Source organism: Pleurodeles waltl, chromosome 4_2 (assembly GCF_031143425.1).
Source record: "Pleurodeles waltl isolate 20211129_DDA chromosome 4_2, aPleWal1.hap1.20221129, whole genome shotgun sequence".
Lineage (NCBI taxonomy): Eukaryota > Metazoa > Chordata > Amphibia > Caudata > Salamandridae > Pleurodeles > Pleurodeles waltl.
The window spans coordinates 274,537,651-274,556,357 of NC_090443.1; positions in this window are offsets into that span (position 1 = coordinate 274,537,651).

Sequence of the window (18,707 nt, forward strand, 5' to 3'; positions counted from 1 at the left end):
TGTGTGGCTCGGACCAGGTTCTGTTACCCAGAATCCTTTGCAAACCTCAACATTTGGCTAAAAAAACACATGTTCCTCACATTTCTGTGGCAGAAAGTTCTGCAATCTGAGAGGAGCCACAAATTTCCTTCCACCCAGCGTTCCCGCACGTCTCCCGATAAAAATGATACCTCACTTGTGTGTGTAGGCCTAGCGCCCGCGACAGGAAACGCCCCAAAGCGCAACGTGGACACATCCAAATTTGTGAAGGCAAACAGAGGTGTTTTTTGCAAAGTGCCTACCTGTAGATTTTGGCCTCTAGCTCAGCCAGCACCTAGGGAAACCTACCAAACCTGTGCATTTCTGAAAACTAGAGACCTAGGGGAATCCAAGATGGGGTGACTTGTGTGGCTCGGACCAGGTTCTGTTACCCAGAATCCTTTGCAAACCTCAAAATTTGGCTAAAAAAACACATGTTCCTCACATTTCTGTGGCAGAAAGTTCTGCAATCTGAGAGGAGCCACAAATTTCCTTCCACCCAGCGTTCGCCCACGTCTCCCGATAAAAATGATACCTCACTTGTGTGGGTAGGCCTAGTGCCCGCGACAGGAAACGCCCCAAAGCGCAACATGGACACATCCAAATTTGTGAAGGAAAACAGAGGTGTTTTTTGCAAAGTGCCTACCTGTAGATTTTGGCCTCTAGCTCAGCCGCCACCTAGGGAAACCTACCAAACCTGTGCATTTCTGAAAACTAGAGACCTAGGGGAATCCAAGATGGGGTGACTTGTGTGGCTCGGACCAGGTTCTGTTACCCAGAATCCTTTGCAAACTTCAAAATTTGGCTAAAAAAACACATGTTCCTCATATTTCTGTGGCAGAAAGTTCTGGAATCTGAGAGGAGCCACAAATATCCTTCCACCCAGCGTTCCCCCACGTCTCCCGATATAAATGATACCTCACTTGTGTGGGTAGGCCTGGCGCCCGCGACAGGAAACGCCCCTAAGCGCAACGTGGACACATCCAAATTTTTGAAGGAAAACAGAGGTGTTTTTTGCAAAGTGCCTACCTGTAGATTTTGGCCTGTAGCTCTGCCGCCACCTAGGGAAACCTAACAAACCTGTGCATTTCTGAAAACTAGAGACCTAGGGGAATCCAAGATGGGGTGACTTGTGTGGCTCGGACCAGGTTCTGTTACCCAGAATCCTTTGCAAACCTCAACATTTGGCTAAAAAAACACATGTTCCTCACATTTCTGTGGCAGAAAGTTCTGCAATCTGAGAGGAGCCACAAATGTCCTTCCACCCAGCGTTCCCGCATGTCTCCCGATAAAAATGATACCTCACTTGTGTGGGTAGGCCTAGCGCCCGCGACAGGAAACGCCCCAAAGCGCAACATGGACACATCCAAATTTGTGAAGGCAAACAGAGGTGTTTTTTGCAAAGTGCCTACCTGTAGGTTTTGGCCTCTAGCTCAGCCGCCACCTAGGGAAACCTACCAAACCTGTGCATTTCTGAAAACTAGAGACCTAGGGGAATCCAAGATGGGGTGACTTGTGTGGCTCGGACCAGGTTCTGTTACCCAGAATCCTTTGCAAACCTCAAAATTTGGCTAAAAAAACACGTTCCTCACATTTCTGTGGCAGAAAGTTCTGCAATCTGAGAGGAGCCACAAATTTCCTTCCACCCAGCGTTCGCCCACGTCTCCCGATAAAAATGATACCTCACTTGTGTGGGTAGGCCTAGCGCCCACGACAGGAAACGCCCCAAAGCGCAACATGGACACATCCAAATTTGTGAAGGAAAACGGAGGTGTTTTTTGCAAAGTGCCTACCTGTAGATTTTGGCCTCTAGCTCAGCCGCAACCTAGGGAAACCTACCAAACCTGTGCATTTCTGAAAGCTAGAGACCTAGGGGAATCTAAGATGGGGTGACTTGTGTGGCTCGGACCAGGTTCTGTTACCCAGAATCCTTTGCAAACTTCAAAATTTGGCTAAAAAAACACATGTTCCTCATATTTCTGTGGCAGAAAGTTCTGGAATCTGAGAGGAGCCACAAATATCCTTCCACCCAGCGTTCCCCCACGTCTCCCGATATAAATGATACCTCACTTGTATGGGTAGGCCTGGCGCCCGCGACAGGAAACGCCCCTAAGCGCAACGTGGACAAATCCAAATTTTGGAAGGAAAACAGAGGTGTTTTTTGCAAAGTGCCTACCTGTAGATTTTGGCCTGTAGCTCTGCCGACACCTAGGGAAACCTAACAAACCTGTGCATTTCTGAAAACTAGAGACCTAGGGGAATCCAAGATGGGGTGACTTGTGTGGCTCGGACCAGGTTCTGTTACCCAGAATCCTTTGCAAACCTCAAAATTTGGCTAAAAAAACACATGTTCCTCACATTTCTGCGGCAGAAAGTTCTGCAATCTGAGAGGAGCCACAAATTTCCTTCCACCCAGCGTTCCCCCACGTCTCCCGATAAAAATGATACCTCACTTGTGTGGGTAGGCCTGGCGCCCACGACAGGAAACGCCCCCAAGCGCAACGTGGACACATCCAAATTTTTGAAGGAAAACATAGGTGTTTTTTGCAAAGTGCCTACCTGTAGATTTTGGCCTGTAGCTCTGCCGCCACCTAGGGAAACCTACCAAACCTGTGCATTTCTGAAAACTAGAGACCTAGGGGAATCCAAGATGGGGTGACTTGTGTGGCTCGGACCAGGTTCTGTTACCCAGAATCCTTTGCAAACCTCAAAATTTGGCTAAAAAAACACATGTTCCTCACATTTCTGTGGCAGAAAGTTCTGGAATCTGAGAGGAGCCACAAATTTCCTACCACCCAGCGTTCCCCCACGTCTCCCAATAAAAATGCTACCTTACTTGTGTGGGTAGGCCTAGCGCCCGCGACAGGAAACGCCCCAAAGCGCAACGTGGACACATCCAAATTTGTGAAGGAAAACAGAGGTGTTTTTTGCAAAGTGCCTACCTGTAGATTTTGGCCTGTAGCTCAGCCGCCACCTAGGGAAACGTACCAAACCTGTGCATTTCTGAAAACTAGAGACCTAGGGGAATCCAAGATGGGGTGACTTGTGTGGCTCGGACCAGGTTCTGTTACCCAGAATCCTTTGCAAACCTCAAAATTTGGCTAAAAAAACACATGTTCCTCACATTTCTGTGGCAGAAAGTTCTGCAATCTGAGAGGAGCCACAAATTTCCTTCCACCCAGCGTTCCCCCACGTCTCCCGATAAAAATGCTACCTCACTTGTGTGGGTAGGCCTAGCGTCCGCGACAGGAAACGCCCCAAAGCGCAACATGGACACATCCAAATTTGTGAAGGAAAACAGAGGTGTTTTTTGCAAAGTGCCTACCTGTAGATTTTGGCCTCTAGCTCAGCCGCCACCTAGGGAAACCTATCAAACCTGTGCATTTCTGAAAACTAGAGACCTAGGGGAATCCAAGATGGGGTGACTTGTGTGGCTCAGACCAGGTTCTGTTACCCAGAATCCTTTGCAAACTTCAAAATTTGGCTAAAAAAACACATGTTCCTCATATTTCTGTGGCAGAAAGTTCTGGAATCTGAGAGGAGCCACAAACATCCTTCCACCCAGCGTTCCCCCACGTCTCCCGATATAAATGATACCTCAATTGTGTGGGTAGGCCTGGCGGCCGCGACAAGAAACGCCCCTAAGCGCAACGTGGACACATCCAAATTTTTGAAGGAAAACAGAGGTGTTTTTTGCAAAGTGCCTAGCTGTAGATTTTGGCCTTTAGCTCAGCCGCCACCTAGGGAAACCTACCAAACCTGTGCATTTCTGAAAACTAGAGACCTAGGGGAATCCAAGATGGGGTGACTTGTGTGGCTCGGACCAGGTTCTGTTACGCAGAATCCTTTGCAAACCTCAACATTTGGCTAAAAAAACACATGTTCCTCACATTTCTGTGGCAGAAAGTTCTGCAATCTGAGAGGAGCCACAAATTTCCTTCCACCCAGCGTTCCCCCACGTCTCCCGATAAAAATGATACCTCACTTGTGTGGGTAGGCCTAGCGCCCGCGACAGGAAACACCCCAAAGCGCAACATGGACACATCCAAATTTGTGAAGGAAAACAGAGGTGTTTTTTGCAAAGTGCCTACCTGTAGATTTTGGCCTCTAGCTCAGCCGCCACCTAGGGAAACCTACCAAACCTGTGCATTTCTGAAAACTAGAGACCTAGGGGAATCCAAGATGGGGTGACTTGTGTGGCTCGGACCAGGTTCTGTTACCCAGAATCCTTTGCAAACTTAAAAATTTGGCTAAAAAAACACATGTTCCTCATATTTATGTGGCAGAAAGTTCTGGAATCTGAGAGGAGCCACAAATTTCCTTCCACCCAGCGTTCCCCCACGTCTCCCGATATAAATGATACCTCACTTGTGTGGGTAGGCCTGGCGCCCGCGACAGGAAACGCCCCAAAGCGCAACATGGACACATCCAAATTTGTGAAGGAAAACAGAGGTGTTTTTTGCAAAGGGCCTACCTGTAGATTTTGGCCTCTAGCTCAGCCGCCACCTAGGGAAACCTACCAAACCTGTGCATTTCTGAAAACTAGAGACCTAGGGGAATCCAAGACGGGGTGACTTATGTGGCTCGGACCAGGTTCTGTTACCCAGAATCCTTTGCAAACCTCAAAATTTGGCTAAAAAAACACATGTTCCTCTCATTTCTGTGGCAGAAAGTTCTGGAATCTGAGAGGAGCCACGAATTTCCTTCCACCCAGCTTTCCCCCACGTCTCCCGATAAAAATGATACCTCACTTGTGTGGGTAGGCCTAGCGCCCGCGACAGGAAACGCCCCAAAGCGCAACGTGGACATATCCAACTTTTTGAAGGAAAACAGAGGTGTTTTTTGCAAAGTGCCTAGCTGTAGATTTTGGCCTGTAGCTCAGCCGCCACCTAGGGAAACCTACCAAACCTGTGCATTTCTGAAAACTAGAGACCTAGGGGAATCCAAGATGGGGTGACTTGTGTGGCTCGGACCAGGTTCTGTTACCCAGAATCCTTTGCAAACCTCAACATTTGGCTAAAAAAACACATGTTCCTCACATTTCTGTGGCAGAAAGTTCTGCAATCTGAGAGGAGCCACAAATTTCCTCCCACCCAGCGTTCCCCCACGTCTCCCGATAAAAATGATACCTCACTTGTGTGGGTAGGCCTAGCGCCCGCGACAGGAAACACCCCAAAGCGCAACATGGACACATCCAAATTTGTGAAGGAAAACAGAGGTGTTTTTTGCAAAGTGCCTACCTGTAGATTTTGGCCTCTAGCTCAGCCGCCACCTAGGGAAACCTACCAAACCTGTGCATTTCTGAAAACTAAAAACCTAGGGGAATCCAAGATGGGGTGACTTGTGTGGCTCGGACCAGGTTCTGTTACCCAGAATCCTTTGCAAACTTCAAAATTTGGCTAAAAAAACACATGTTCCTCATATTTCTGTGGCAGAAAGTTCTGGAATCTGAGAGGAGCCACAAATTTCCTTACACCCAGCGTTCCCCCACGTCTCCCGATATAAATGATACCTCACTTGTGTGGGTAGGCCTGGCGCCCGCGACAGGAAACGCCCCAAAGCGCAACATGGACACATCCAAATTTGTGAAGGAAAACAGAGGTGTTTTTTGCAAAGTGCCTACCTGTAGGTTTTGGCCTGTAGCTCAGCCGCCACCTAGGGAAACGTACCAAACCTGTGCATTTCTGAAAACTAGAGACCTAGGGGAATCCAAGATGGGGTGACTTCTGTGGCTCGGACCAGGTTCTGTTACCCAGAATCCTTTGCAAACCCTTAAAATTTGGCTAAAAAAACACATGTTCCTCACATATCTGTGGCAGAAAGTTCTGCAATCTGAGAGGAGCCACAAATTTCCTTCCAACCAGCGTTCCTCCACGTCTCCCGATAAAAATGATACCTCACTTGTGTGGGTAGGCCTAGCGCCCGCGACAGGAAACGCCCCAAAGCGCAACGTGAACACATCCAAATTTGTGAAGGAAAACAGAGGTGTTTTTTGCAAAGTGCCTACCTGTAGATTTTGGCCTCTAGCTCAGCCGCCACCTAGGTAAACCTACCAAACCTGTGCATTTCTGAAAACTAGAGACCTAGGGGAATCCAAGATGGGGTGACTTGTGTGGCTCGGACCAGGTTCTGTTACCCAGAATCTTTTGCAAACTTCAAAATTTGGCTAAAAAAACACATGTTCCTCATATTTCTGTGGCAGAAAGTTCTGGAATCTGAGAGGAGCCACAAATTTCCTTCCACCCAGCGTTCCCCCACGTCTCCCGATATAAATGATACCTCACTTGTGTGGGTAGGCCTGGCGCCCGCGACAGGAAACGCCCCAAAGCGCAACATGGACACATCCAAATTTTTGAAGGAAAACAGAGGTGTTTTTTCCAAAGTGCCTACCTGTAGATTTTGGCCTGTAGCTCAGCCGCCACCTAGGGAAACCTACCAAACCTGTGCATTTCTGAAAACTAGAGACCTAGGGGAATCCAAGATGGGGTGACTTGTGTGGCTCGGACCAGGTTCTGTTACCCAGAATCCTTTGCAAACCTCAAAATTTGGCTAAAAAAACACATGTTCCTCATATTTCTGTGGCAGAAAGTTCTCCAATCTGAGAGGAGCCACAAATTTCCTTCCACCCAGCGTTCCTCCACGTCTCCCGATAAAAATGATACCTCACTTGTGTGGGTAGGCCTAGCGCCCGCGACAGGAAACGCCCCAAAGCGCAACGTGGACACATCCAAATTTGTGAAGGAAAACAGAGGTGTTTTTTGCAAAGTGCCTACCTGTAGATTTTGGCCTGTAGCTCTGCCGCAACCTAGGGAAACCTACCAAACCTGTGCATTTCTGAAAACTAGAGACCTAGGGGAATCTAAGATGGGGTGACTTGTGTGGCTCGGACCAGGTTCTGTTACCCAGAATCCTTTGCAAACCTCAGAATTTGGCTAAAAAAACACATGTTCCTCACATTTCTGTGGCAGAAAGTTCTGCAATCTGAGAGGAGCCACAAATTTCCTTCCACCCAGAGTTCCCCCACGTCTCCCGATAAAAATGATACCTCACTTGTGTGGGTAGGCCTAGCGCCCGCGACATGAAACGCCCCAAAGCGCAACGTGGACACATCCAAATTTTTGAAGGAAAACAGAGGTGTTTTTTCCAAAGTGCCTACCTGTAGATTTTGGCCTGCAGCTCAGCCGCCACCTCGGGAAACCTACCAAACCTGTGCATTTCTGAAAACTAGAGACCTAGGGGAATCCAAGATGGGGTGACTTGTGTGGCTCGGACCAGGTTCTGTTACCCAGAATCCTTTGCAAACCTCAAAATTTGGCTAAAAAACACATGTTCCTCAAATTTCTGCGGCAGAACGTTCTGGAATCTGAGAGGAGCCACTAATTTCCTTCCACCCAGCGTTCCCCCACGTCTCCCGATAAAAATGATACCTCACATGTGTGGGTAGACCTAGCGCCCGCGACAGGAAAAGCCCCAAAGCGCAACGTTGACACATCCAAATTTGTGAAGGAAAACAGAGGTGTTTTTTGCAAAGTGCCTACCTGTAGATTTTGGCCTGTAGCTCAGCCGCCACCTAGGGAAACCTACCAAACCTGTGCATTTCTGAAAACTAGAGACCTAGGGGAATCCAAGATGGGTTGACTTGTGTGGCTCGGACCAGGTTCTGTTACCCAGATTCCTTTGCAAACCTCAAAATTTGGCTAAAAAAACACATGTTCCTCACATTTCTGTGGCAGAAAGTTCTGCAATCTGAGAGGAGCCACAAATTTCCTTCCACCCAGCGTTCCCCCACGTCTCCCTATAAAAATGCTACCTCACTTGTGTGGGTAGGCCTAGCGCCCGCGACAGGAAATGCCCCAAAGTGCAACGTGGACACATCCAAATTTTTGAAGGAAAACAGAGGTGTTTTTTGCAAAGTGCCTACCTGTAGATTTTGGCCTCTAGCTCAGCCACCACCTATGGAAACCTACCAAACCTGTGCATTTCTGAAAACTAGAGACCTAGGGGAATCCAAGATGGGGTGACTTGTGTGGCTCAGACCAGGTTCTGTTACCCAGAATCCTTTGCAAACCTCAAAATTTGGCTAAAAAACACATGTTCCTCACATTTCTGTGGCAGAACGTTCTGGAATCTGAGAGGAGCCACGAATTTCCTTCCACCCAGCGTTCCCCCATGTCTCCCGATAAAAATGATACCTCACATGTGTGGGTAGGCCTAGCGCCCGCGACAGGAAAAGCTCCAAAGCGCAACGTGGACACATCCAAATTTGGGAAGGAAAACAGAGGTGTTTTTTGCTAAGTGCCTACCTGTAGATTTTGGCCTGTAGCTCAGCCGCCACCTAGTGAAATCTACCAAACCTGTGCATTTCTGAAAACTAGAGACCTAGGGGAATCCAAGATGGGGTGACTTGTGTGGCTCGGACCAGGTTCTGTTACCCAGAATCCTTTGCAAACCTCAAAATTTGGCTAAAAAAACACATGTTCCTCACATTTCTGTGGCAGAAAGTTCTGGAATCTGAGAGGAGCCACAAATTTCCTTCCACCCAGCGTTCCCCCACATCTCCCGATAAAAATGATACCTCACTTGTGTGGGTAGGCCTAGCGCCCGCAACAGGAGATGCCCCAAAACTCAACGTGGACACATCACATTTTTTCTTTGAGAAACAGTGCCTACCTGTAGATTTTGGCCTCTAGCTCAGCTGGCACCTAGAGAAACCTACCAACCCTGTGAATTTCTGAGAACTAGAGACCTAGGGCAATCCAAGATGGGGTGACTTGTGTGGCTCGGACCAGGTTCTGTTACCCAGAATCCTTTGCAATCCTCAAAATGTGGCTAAAAAAACACATGTTCCACACATTTCTGTGGCAGAAAGTTCTGGAATCTGAGTGGAGCCACAAATGTCCTTCCACCCAGCGTTCCCCCAAGTCTCCCGATAAAAATGATACCTCACTTGTGTGGGTGGGCCAGGTGCCTGCAACAGAATAAGGCCCAAAACTTGTAGAGATAGAAGGGATAGCACAGCAAGTTTATAAGGACATATTCTTTTATACATCTTTAGACTGACTCTGCTTTGGGGACCCACATAAGTGAGGTGTCATTTTACTTGGGAGACTGAGGGGAACACTGGGGAGTAGGAATTTTGTGCTGGAGTGGTGATCCTACGAAGAAAAGTCAGGAAAATATGCTTTTTTTGAGGTTTACAGAGGAGTCTGGGTAAGAAAATGTTGGGGGATCGACGCAAGCCACACCTCCCTGGACTCCTTGGGGTGTCTAGTTTTAAAAAATGTCTGGGTTTGGTAGGTTTCCCTAGATGAAGGCCGCACACAGGACCAAAAACATAGGTGCCCTCTCCCCCCCAAACACAGGTAGTTTTGTAATATATCGTTTTGACGTGCCCACATACGTCCGTGATGTGCCAAACACTACAATTTTGAAAAGAAACACACTTAGGTTATGTGAAAAAGACCCCTCACCCACCAACCAAGTTGGTGGCATGTTTCATCATCGGGGTCCCACCTGAGGCAACTAGCATGTCACAGGTGTGCTGCGACGCCTGATTACAGCGGAGCAGGTTTTGTCATTTTTACCACACATACTGGTTGGATTTGGCACGAGGGTGAGTGATGGTTCAGTGGATCAAATTTTACTAACAAGAGCTTTCACAAAAATGAAATGCACTGTTAGTAACTGAAAGGCAAAAAACTGAACCAATGACTCACAGCTCGTGAGCTGTAAAGCCACGAAAAGGCACCAACCGCTTTACAGTCCATTCACACAACTTTCATACATGACACACACAAGGCCATTCACACCGCCAGCCACGGGCCCAGCACATTACAACACTCACATCGACAGACAGTGCCACTCAAGGGCCCATCACTTACATACGCCCACATGCCTGATACAACAATCACACCAGCTGATGGGAGTGTGTGGACTGGTGTTTGGCTGGCAGTGTGTTGCAGTAGCCAACAGCAAGTCAATATGTACACTCTCAGCCAAGCCCCACTCCACACACAATGACATCATTTTTTTTTTTTTTTTTTAAACAGAGGAACCCCTAACTAAGTAGAAAGAATTACAAAACTACAATCACAAAAGCTCTAACTAAGAACATGACAGAAATGCTAACCATGAAACTAAACACATGAAAATACAAAACAGACATGAGTTTACACTCATGGTTGTTCCCAGAAATTCTTCTTGGTGTGGTAATACTTAAAACAAACACCGACACACAGCCCAGGCTTTGAAGGACAATCTGGGCAGTACATTCGAGTCTCCCTCCGGATACCTCTTCGAAAACACACTCTACATTTCGTAGCTGGAAAGTCTTTTTTGGGTGTGGGAGGAATGTGCTCAGCAAAGTGGCGATCTTTCAATCTAGCCACATCCTCCACCACTGCTTCTATAGGAACTCTGGCCTGTTCCACCACAATAATGCTCTCTATCACTGACTCCTGAAATTTCACAAATGTCATCTTTGACTCTGGAGACCTATCCCTAAACACAATAAAAGCATTGAAGGTTGCTAAGTGGAAGAGGTGAAGTGCTAACTTCTTATACCAAACGTAAGACTTACGAATAGCAGTATAAGGTTCCAACCTCTGGTCAACTCTATCTACATCTCCCATGTGATTATTATAATCTAAAATGCATACAGGTTTGCGCACTTCAGCAACCTGGCCCCAAACAGTCACAGGGGAAGTACTCTCATCATGGATGGTACTTAGCATGTAGACATCCCTCTTGTCTGAAAATTTCAAAGCTAGCAGCTCCTCGTTCCGCAAGGCACAGCACTGACCCCTCTCAAGTTTTTTACAGACAAGCTCCCTTGGATAGCCTTTCCGGTTAGAATGGATTGTGCCCCAAGCAACTGTGTCCACTCTAAACAATTCCTTGAACAACTGCACACCAGTGTAGAAGTTATCTACATACAAAGGTTGACCTTTGTTGAACAGTCGTCTACCAAGATCCCACACAATTTTCTCAGTAACTCCAAAAGTGGGAGGACAACCAGGGGGGTCAATATTGGAATCCCTACCAGTGTACACACGGAAACTATACACATATCCTGTCCTACTTTCAGACAGCATATACAATTTAATTCCATATCGTGCCCTTTTGCTAGGAATGTACTGCCTAAAAACCAAACGACCCTTGAAGAGGACCAAAGACTCGTCCACACTTACCTCTTTGCCTGGAACATAGACCTCCGAAAACCGATCTACAAAATGATCAAGGACAGGCCTAATCTTAAAAAGACGGTCAGAATCTGGGTGATCTCGTGGCAAGGCTAATGCATTGTCAACAAAATGCAGCATCCTAAGAAGAAGCAAATACCGATTACGACTCATGGTCGCTGGAAATATAGCTGTTGCCATCAAGGGACTAGTAGACCAATAAGAAGCCTGTGACGGCTTCCTTATCAACCCCATCAAAAATGTCAAAACCAAAAACTTTTTTATCTCCTCCAAATTTGTGGGAATCCACTGGGCAGCTCTAGAGTGTGTCCTAAGTCTAGCAGCGTTGTCCCTCAAATGCTGCTCCGCATACAAATTAGTCTGCTCAACAATCTCTTCCAAAAACATATCATCCATGAATAACTCAAAGAAATTGATAGGCATAAAGTTCTCTGTATTGGCGTTACACCCCGGGAGACCAGTAAAGGCAGGCAACTCTGGCTGCTCCATGTTTGGGGCAACCCAGACATCAGGTCTTATAATGTGAAACCTTTCAGCCCCAGGTTGCTGCACTATTGGCACATACATGTCCTCCTCTAAAACAGGCCCTTCATCTGCACTGAGTGTGGCTTCATCATCAGAAGATTCCCCTCCAACAGAAACATCACTGCCAGAATCTCTGACTTCCTCCTCTGCCTCAGATGCAGAGTCCGTCTCATAGTCATGATCAGACTGTGACTCAAAAAGCATACCAACCACCTGCTGAGCGGTCATCGTGCGGCTAGCCTTGATCTCTCCTGCTAAAATTAACTGGACAAATTCACCACCAACAACCAGCACTGTGTAAGACAAGTAACAAAGTGTAGCTTTGTTAGTAAGAGTTATAAACTCAAAAACTATACCGCTCACTTGCCTGAAAAAGCTTGATTCACCAGCAACTACACAGCAATCACCAATGATATCCCACTAAAAATAAAGAAAGAAAGGCAAATTAGAAATAAGACAAAACAAATATCATTGTGCACAAACCTAAGGACAATTTCACACACAATCCTGCATTTAGTACACCCCCTACAAACATGTCATTCATGCATGGCAACAATACTCCTTTGGAGTAAATTGTTTTTACTTACCTAAAACATGCAACTGTGCAAACTGCAGGTCAACCACCGCCAAAACCGCAAGGAGCCACAGTAAATAAAGCAAAAGCTTTGAACTAGAACAAAAAGGAGGAAAACATTTTTTATCACAAATGCAAAGACTTCTTCAGTTGACAAACACCCCACCATCAAACATTTAGAAATTGGTGCCTAAGTGGATTCTGCCATAGGGGCAGATGGGCCTACTAAAAAAATAGGCCTGTCTGCCCCAAGGAACCAGAAAATACCTTTAGTAGTGTGTCCCCATGGAGAGCGACCCTTGCCAAAGGGGACAGCCCTCAAACAAAAAAACACACACAACACTATCCCTGGTGCCTAAGTGGCTTCTGCCCCCCTTGGGGGCAGGTGGGCCTAAGAAAATAGGCCCATCTGCCCCCAGGGGGTGCAGAAATGGCCAACAGGTCAATGCTCCCCTTGGGGGGGCGCCCCGTGACCAAAGGGACGCACCCCCCACAAAAATAAACAAATAAAAAAAATCCCTGACGTTCTAGTGGTTTCTGCCCCCCTTGGGGGCAGATCAGCCTAAAAATAATAGGCTGATCTGTCTCCAAGGGGTGCAGAAATGGCCTGGGTACATGTGCCCCCAAAGTGGGGGGCGACCCTTGCCCAAGGCCCCCCCCAACCACTAACACACACACCCACACACACACACACACTATCCCTGGTGTCTAAGTGGCTTCTGCCCCCCTTGGGGGCAGGTGGGCCTAAAAAAATAGGCCCATCTGCCCCCAGGGGGTGCAGAAATGGCCAACAGGTCAATGCCCCCCCTGGGGGGGGCGCCCAGTGACCAAGGGGACGACTCCCCACAAAATTAAACAAATTAAAAAAATCCCTGGCGTTCTAGTGGTTTCTGCCCCCCTTGGGGGCAGATCAGCCTAAAAATAATAGGCTGATCTGTCTCCAAGGGGTGCAGAAATGGCCTGGGTACATGTGCCCCCAAAGTGGGGGGCGACCCTTGCCCAAGCCCCCCCCATCCACTAACACACACACACACACACACACACTATCCCTGGTGTCTAAGTGGCTTCTGCCCCCCTTGGGGGCAGGTGGGCCTAAACAAATAGGCCCATCTGCCCCCAGGGGGTGCAGAAATGGCCAACAGGTCAATGCTCCCCTTGGGGGGGCGCCCCGTGACCAAAGGGACGCCCCCCCCCACAAAAATAAACAAATAAAAAAAATCCTTAGCGTTCTAGTGGTTTCTGCCCCCGTTGGGGGCAGATCAGCCTAAAAATAATAGGCTGATCTGTCTCCAAGGGGTGCAGAAATGGCCTGGGTACATGTGCCCCCAAAGTGGGGGGCGACCCTTGCCCAAGGCCCCCCCCAACCACTAACACACACACACACACACGCACTATCCCTGGTGTCTAAGTGGCTTCTGCCCCCCTTGGGGCAGGTGGGCCTAAAAAAATAGGCCCATCTGCCCCCAGGGGGGCAGAAATGGCCAACAGGTCAATGCCCCCCTTGGGGGGGTGCCCCATGCCCAAGGGGATGCCCCCCCACAAAAATAAACACATTAAAAAAATCCCTGGTGTTCTAGTGGTTTCTGCCCCCCTTGGGGCAGATCAGCCTAAAAATAATAGGCTGATCTGCCCTCAAGGGGGGGCAGAAATGGCCCTAAAAGACATGCCCCCCAAAGGGGAGCGACCCTTGCCCAAGGGGGCCCCCCCCCCATCCACTACACACACAATCCCTGGTGCCTAAGTGGCTTCTGCCCCCCTTGGGGGCAGATGGACCTAAAAAAAATAGGCCGATCTGCCCCCAAGGGGGGCAGAAAAGGCCAACAGTTCTCTGCCCCCTTGGGGGGGGTGCCCCTTGCCCAAGGGGGCACCCCCCACATAAATACACATAAAAATACAAAACCCTGGTGATCTAGTGTTTACTGCCCCCCTTGGGGGCAGATCTGGCTAAAAAGTAGCCAATCTGCCCCCAAGGGGGGAAGAAATGACCGTAAATGATTGCCCCCTAAAGGGGAGCGACCCTTGCTCAAGGGGCCGCTCCCCGCGTCCCAGAAACAGTACATAAATACATAAAAATAAAATCCCTGGTGTCTAGTGGGCATTCCTGCTGCCCGATCGCAATGCGATCGGGCAGCAGGAATGCTCAAAGAGACACTGGGGGAAAGGAAAAGCCTTTCCTTTCCCCCGGTGCCTCTTTAACCTAAACCCCCCACCCACCGGGAAGAGGAACTCACCTCTTCTTTCCACGCCGCACAGGAAGCAAATGGCTTCCTGTGTGGCGATATCCCCATAATGAAGTCAGCGCGCGATTGCGCGCTGACGTCATTATGGGGGTGTGGGGGGGTCGGGGGTGGAAGGGGAAGGGCTTCCCCTTCCATCCCTGACTTTGGGGTGTGGGGGGAAGCACACAGAGGGAGGGAGAGCGCTCCCTCTGGGCTGTGTGCCGAGGACGTAGTGGTTACGTCCTCGGCACAGCAGCACTGTTCCGAAGGACGTAACCACTACGTCCTCGGTACAGAAGGGGTTAAAAAAACAATATTTTTGTCAACGATATTCCTGTATGATATTTCTGTGACACAGTATTAGAAATTCGATATTAGTGTCACTCGATATTTGTGACTCAATATTTTGTCCAAATACCATCATATCTTGCCACATATACCAGGGGTAATCTAGGGGTGCGTATGAGTGGCTGTGTCACCTGTAAGTGTGGTTTTGCCATCTGGGTATGAACAGATTCATTTAACATAGGACACCTTCTTTGGGCCTCTTTGCAAAAGTTCCCTCCCCCTCCCTTTACCTGGGGCAACAGACTCTTTACTAGCCCTTCTAGATCTGCTATCTCTTTTGTTAATGCATCATTTTTTTCATTTAGCTCTAAGACTGCTGTGTCACTGTGGATACATTGTATTACCTATGGTGTTCTAAAAGGTCCATTGGTTAAAGGAGGTGGTTCTGCAAGTTGAGGGGCATGAGTAAAAGTGTTGGCTAATAAATGGTGGGCCTCGCTAACTTTATATATTTCCACTGAAGCCAAGGACGAATACCTGATAGACAAATTAAAAGTGAAGACCCTTCCCCTGCACTCTAGTCATCACTGTTTGACCAAGATGCCTTCTCAATAGCTGTAAAGCTAACAGTTTGAGTAGTGTCAGCAAATGAAGAGTTGCAAGCAACATGGGGGAGATTTGGGGAACCTGTTTGTTTGCTGGCTGCATCAGGGAGAGCAGTGCTACTGGTGCTTTTTGTGCTATGTCCGCCTTCTTGCTTTTTGTAAAAGGCTGTTATTTTAAAGGTTCAAGCACTTGTCACTATTCTGTTTATCACTCAGCAGTGGATAAATTTTTTCGATTAGAATGCCTATCTCTATCATGGTACAGTAAACCCCTGCATTTTTAATTTCTTTAGAGGTTTTCTCCTTATCATACTGCACCTCAGATGCCTTGTTTTTTCCCGTACCATAATGTGCAGCTAGTGGTAATAGTACCCTGCTATATAGAGTCACATGAACTATATGCAAATAGCTACACTTCCTCCTGTGTCTAATAAGAAAACCTCCTAGTGGCCACCACAGTGGTCTACAATCACCAGTAAGAATGCAAGCAGATTTCCAGGACAGAATTTTTTATAAACAAGGTCCTCACACAAGCGATTTAAAAGAAAAGAGTAAGGGCCTGATAACAAGATTGGGAGCCGGACCGACATACTGCCGAGGCAGCGATCCAAAAAAGACCACTGAGTCAACAGTCTCCTGCCCGCTGTATTACAATGTTACCTCTGCCCCAAAGGTAGTGCTCTTGGTGGTGAGGGACCGACGGGGTATGCAGTCAGATATACATGGTATATTTTTCTATTTGTGTCGATGCAGGTGTGTACATTTTGACCAAGATGTACACATATGCATGACACATGTGTAAAAATACTCTGTACAAGTACCATTCCATTGCTGGAGACTGGGCCACATATGCCCAGTCCAGTCAATGGCAGAAAATGCGAAAGGTACCTACCTGGATTTTTTTTTTTTTTGGGGGGGGAAGGTGCTGATGTGATGGGGGGGGCACGGACGATGGGGTCCACATCAGCGACTGAAGGGAAAAGAAGGGAACAGGTGAGCTAGCACCCCAATCCCTTTTATTCTGCCATCTCAAAGCAGGCGGTCTCTTCGCCACAGTCGGCTCGACAGGAAAGCACATTGTTATCTGGTCCCCTTGTCTGTACTGCTCTCTGACAGCTGCTATCCCCCAGCCGCCATCAAGGAAATCAGCAAATTCTGGCGGTGTTGGCGCAAATCCGGCAGTCTCTAGTTCAGCAAACAGTCAACATCATAATTCGGCTGGCGGACCACCTAGTCCACATTTGGGGTTTCTGACGCTGCCGTGACAGCAGTGACAAGACTGCCAAACTCATAATCAGGCCCTACATTTTCAAACATAATTTAATCCACACTTTAGCCACACAAAGAAAGAAAGACCAGGGAGAAGAGGCCCAATTTGGCTTAGCTGCTTCCAGGATGAAGCACTACAGGTCTCAGGAGGAGTGTGATATGTCAATGGGGACTCCTCCTTAACCCTAAAATCTCCAGGAACTTTCTTCAATTCCACTAATTCAATTCAGTTATTTGGGTCTTGGCAATAGGACCAGGTCTTCAACAAGTAAGTGAGATGAGCAAAGGTTGTAGAAACGTACCCTACTAATTTATTGATATCGTCCTCCTTTGACTCCCAAGGGGTTGAGCCTTTATTCAAAATAGCTGAGGGCATACACCCACTGAGAAAGTCCTTCCCAAGTAAAAAATCAAATAAAGTGAAGGTTCAATCCAACCCATAGCAAAGGCATGGGGATCAGCAATCTGCTTAGACCCTGTGGTCTTTCTTCTTAGAGATGTATATGTTCAGTGAGTGAGGTCCACTCAAGTGTTAGACCAGTTCACAGACAGAAGAGTTATTAAGACATACTTGGAAGTTCCCAAAAAGGTAACAAGGTACCTCTGCAATGCCCCAACACAGGACCAGGGAGGGGGCTGCCCTGCCTCTTTCTGTTGCTGATGGGTGCAGGATGGGCCTGCCTTTGTCCTGGACTTTGTCTGGGCGCAGCCCGCGCGCTTCCTGTACAGAGGTTTCAAATGTGCATTATAGTGCCTACAAAGTCACAGGTCCCGTGCTCCCTGCCGCTCCTCGCAGCAGCAGCACAGGAGAATAGGACTGGTAGTCCCTGCAACAGTCTGTTGGCTACAGAGTCCCACATGGCAGGGTTTCAAATGCACTTTATAGCGCTGACAATGTCATGGGCTGGCACTTACCCCCTCCACACAGCAGCAACACAGGAGTCTGGGACTCGTAGTCCCTGACAAAGTCTGATGGCCACAGTGTCAGCACCATAAAATGAATTATATTCCACTTATTTTCTGCACCAGATCCTCTAGAAAGTTGCAGGCTCCCGTTACAGTATCGACTGGTCCTATCGAAGATTGTCACCATCTTTTCCTTCGGTCCTCTTCATCTCATTTTGTAGCTGCAATTGCATTCACTATATTGACCACTTTATCCCATACGTCTTTCTTTTTTGAAGGTGGTATGCAATGGCATTTGGAGCTAAATGACAGTTGGTTCAAACAGTTGGATTACTTCCACCAACACGCCAAGATCACTGCTGGAAGATTTGCTGTGTGCTTTCTGCCCAGGTTAGTTGCCCTAGTGCTCTCCCTCCTCAAGCACAGACCCCTCTCTCAGCCACTGCCAATGTTTAGGTAGTTTGATTCATACAACCAGATTCCTATCAATTGTTTTGATTGATATTATGAACTTTACATCCTGGATTTCCTACAGGCATGCTGGAACTCAAACCTCTGCTGACTAGCAGGATTTGAATCAAATTCTTGCTACTACTCTCCCTTTACTTTTCTTATATGTCTGGAGCTTTTTAGCTCACCCCCCACTCCCTCATCACTACAAGTGTACCAAGAGTACTTTTTATTAAGTTTATGTTTTATTTTGTAACGTTTACCTTAAGTTGTATAAAGTCGGGTGGAAAGAGAGCTTTCCCTGTTGATCAGGATTAGCTGGGCTCCAGTTTGTTGCTGTATGTTTATCCACCTACTCTTCCTCCATGTTGCACCTACCCAGATAAATGATGTAGCGGTCCTCTTAGCCACGCTTTTTACCACATGGTGGGCTATTTCTTGGACGTGATAGCATCTCAAAGCTGAATTTGATCTTCCTTACCAGGACCCACTCTTTTTTAAACATTATCTTTTAAGGGATATTCAAGTTTACTCTGCTGTTACTTTCCTTGTATGCTTTGCGCTGCCCCCCACCAGTTCCCACCCCATCATTACACATAATTGCCGACATTATTTAGATGTACCTCAACTACAGTTCATTAAATTTATCTTT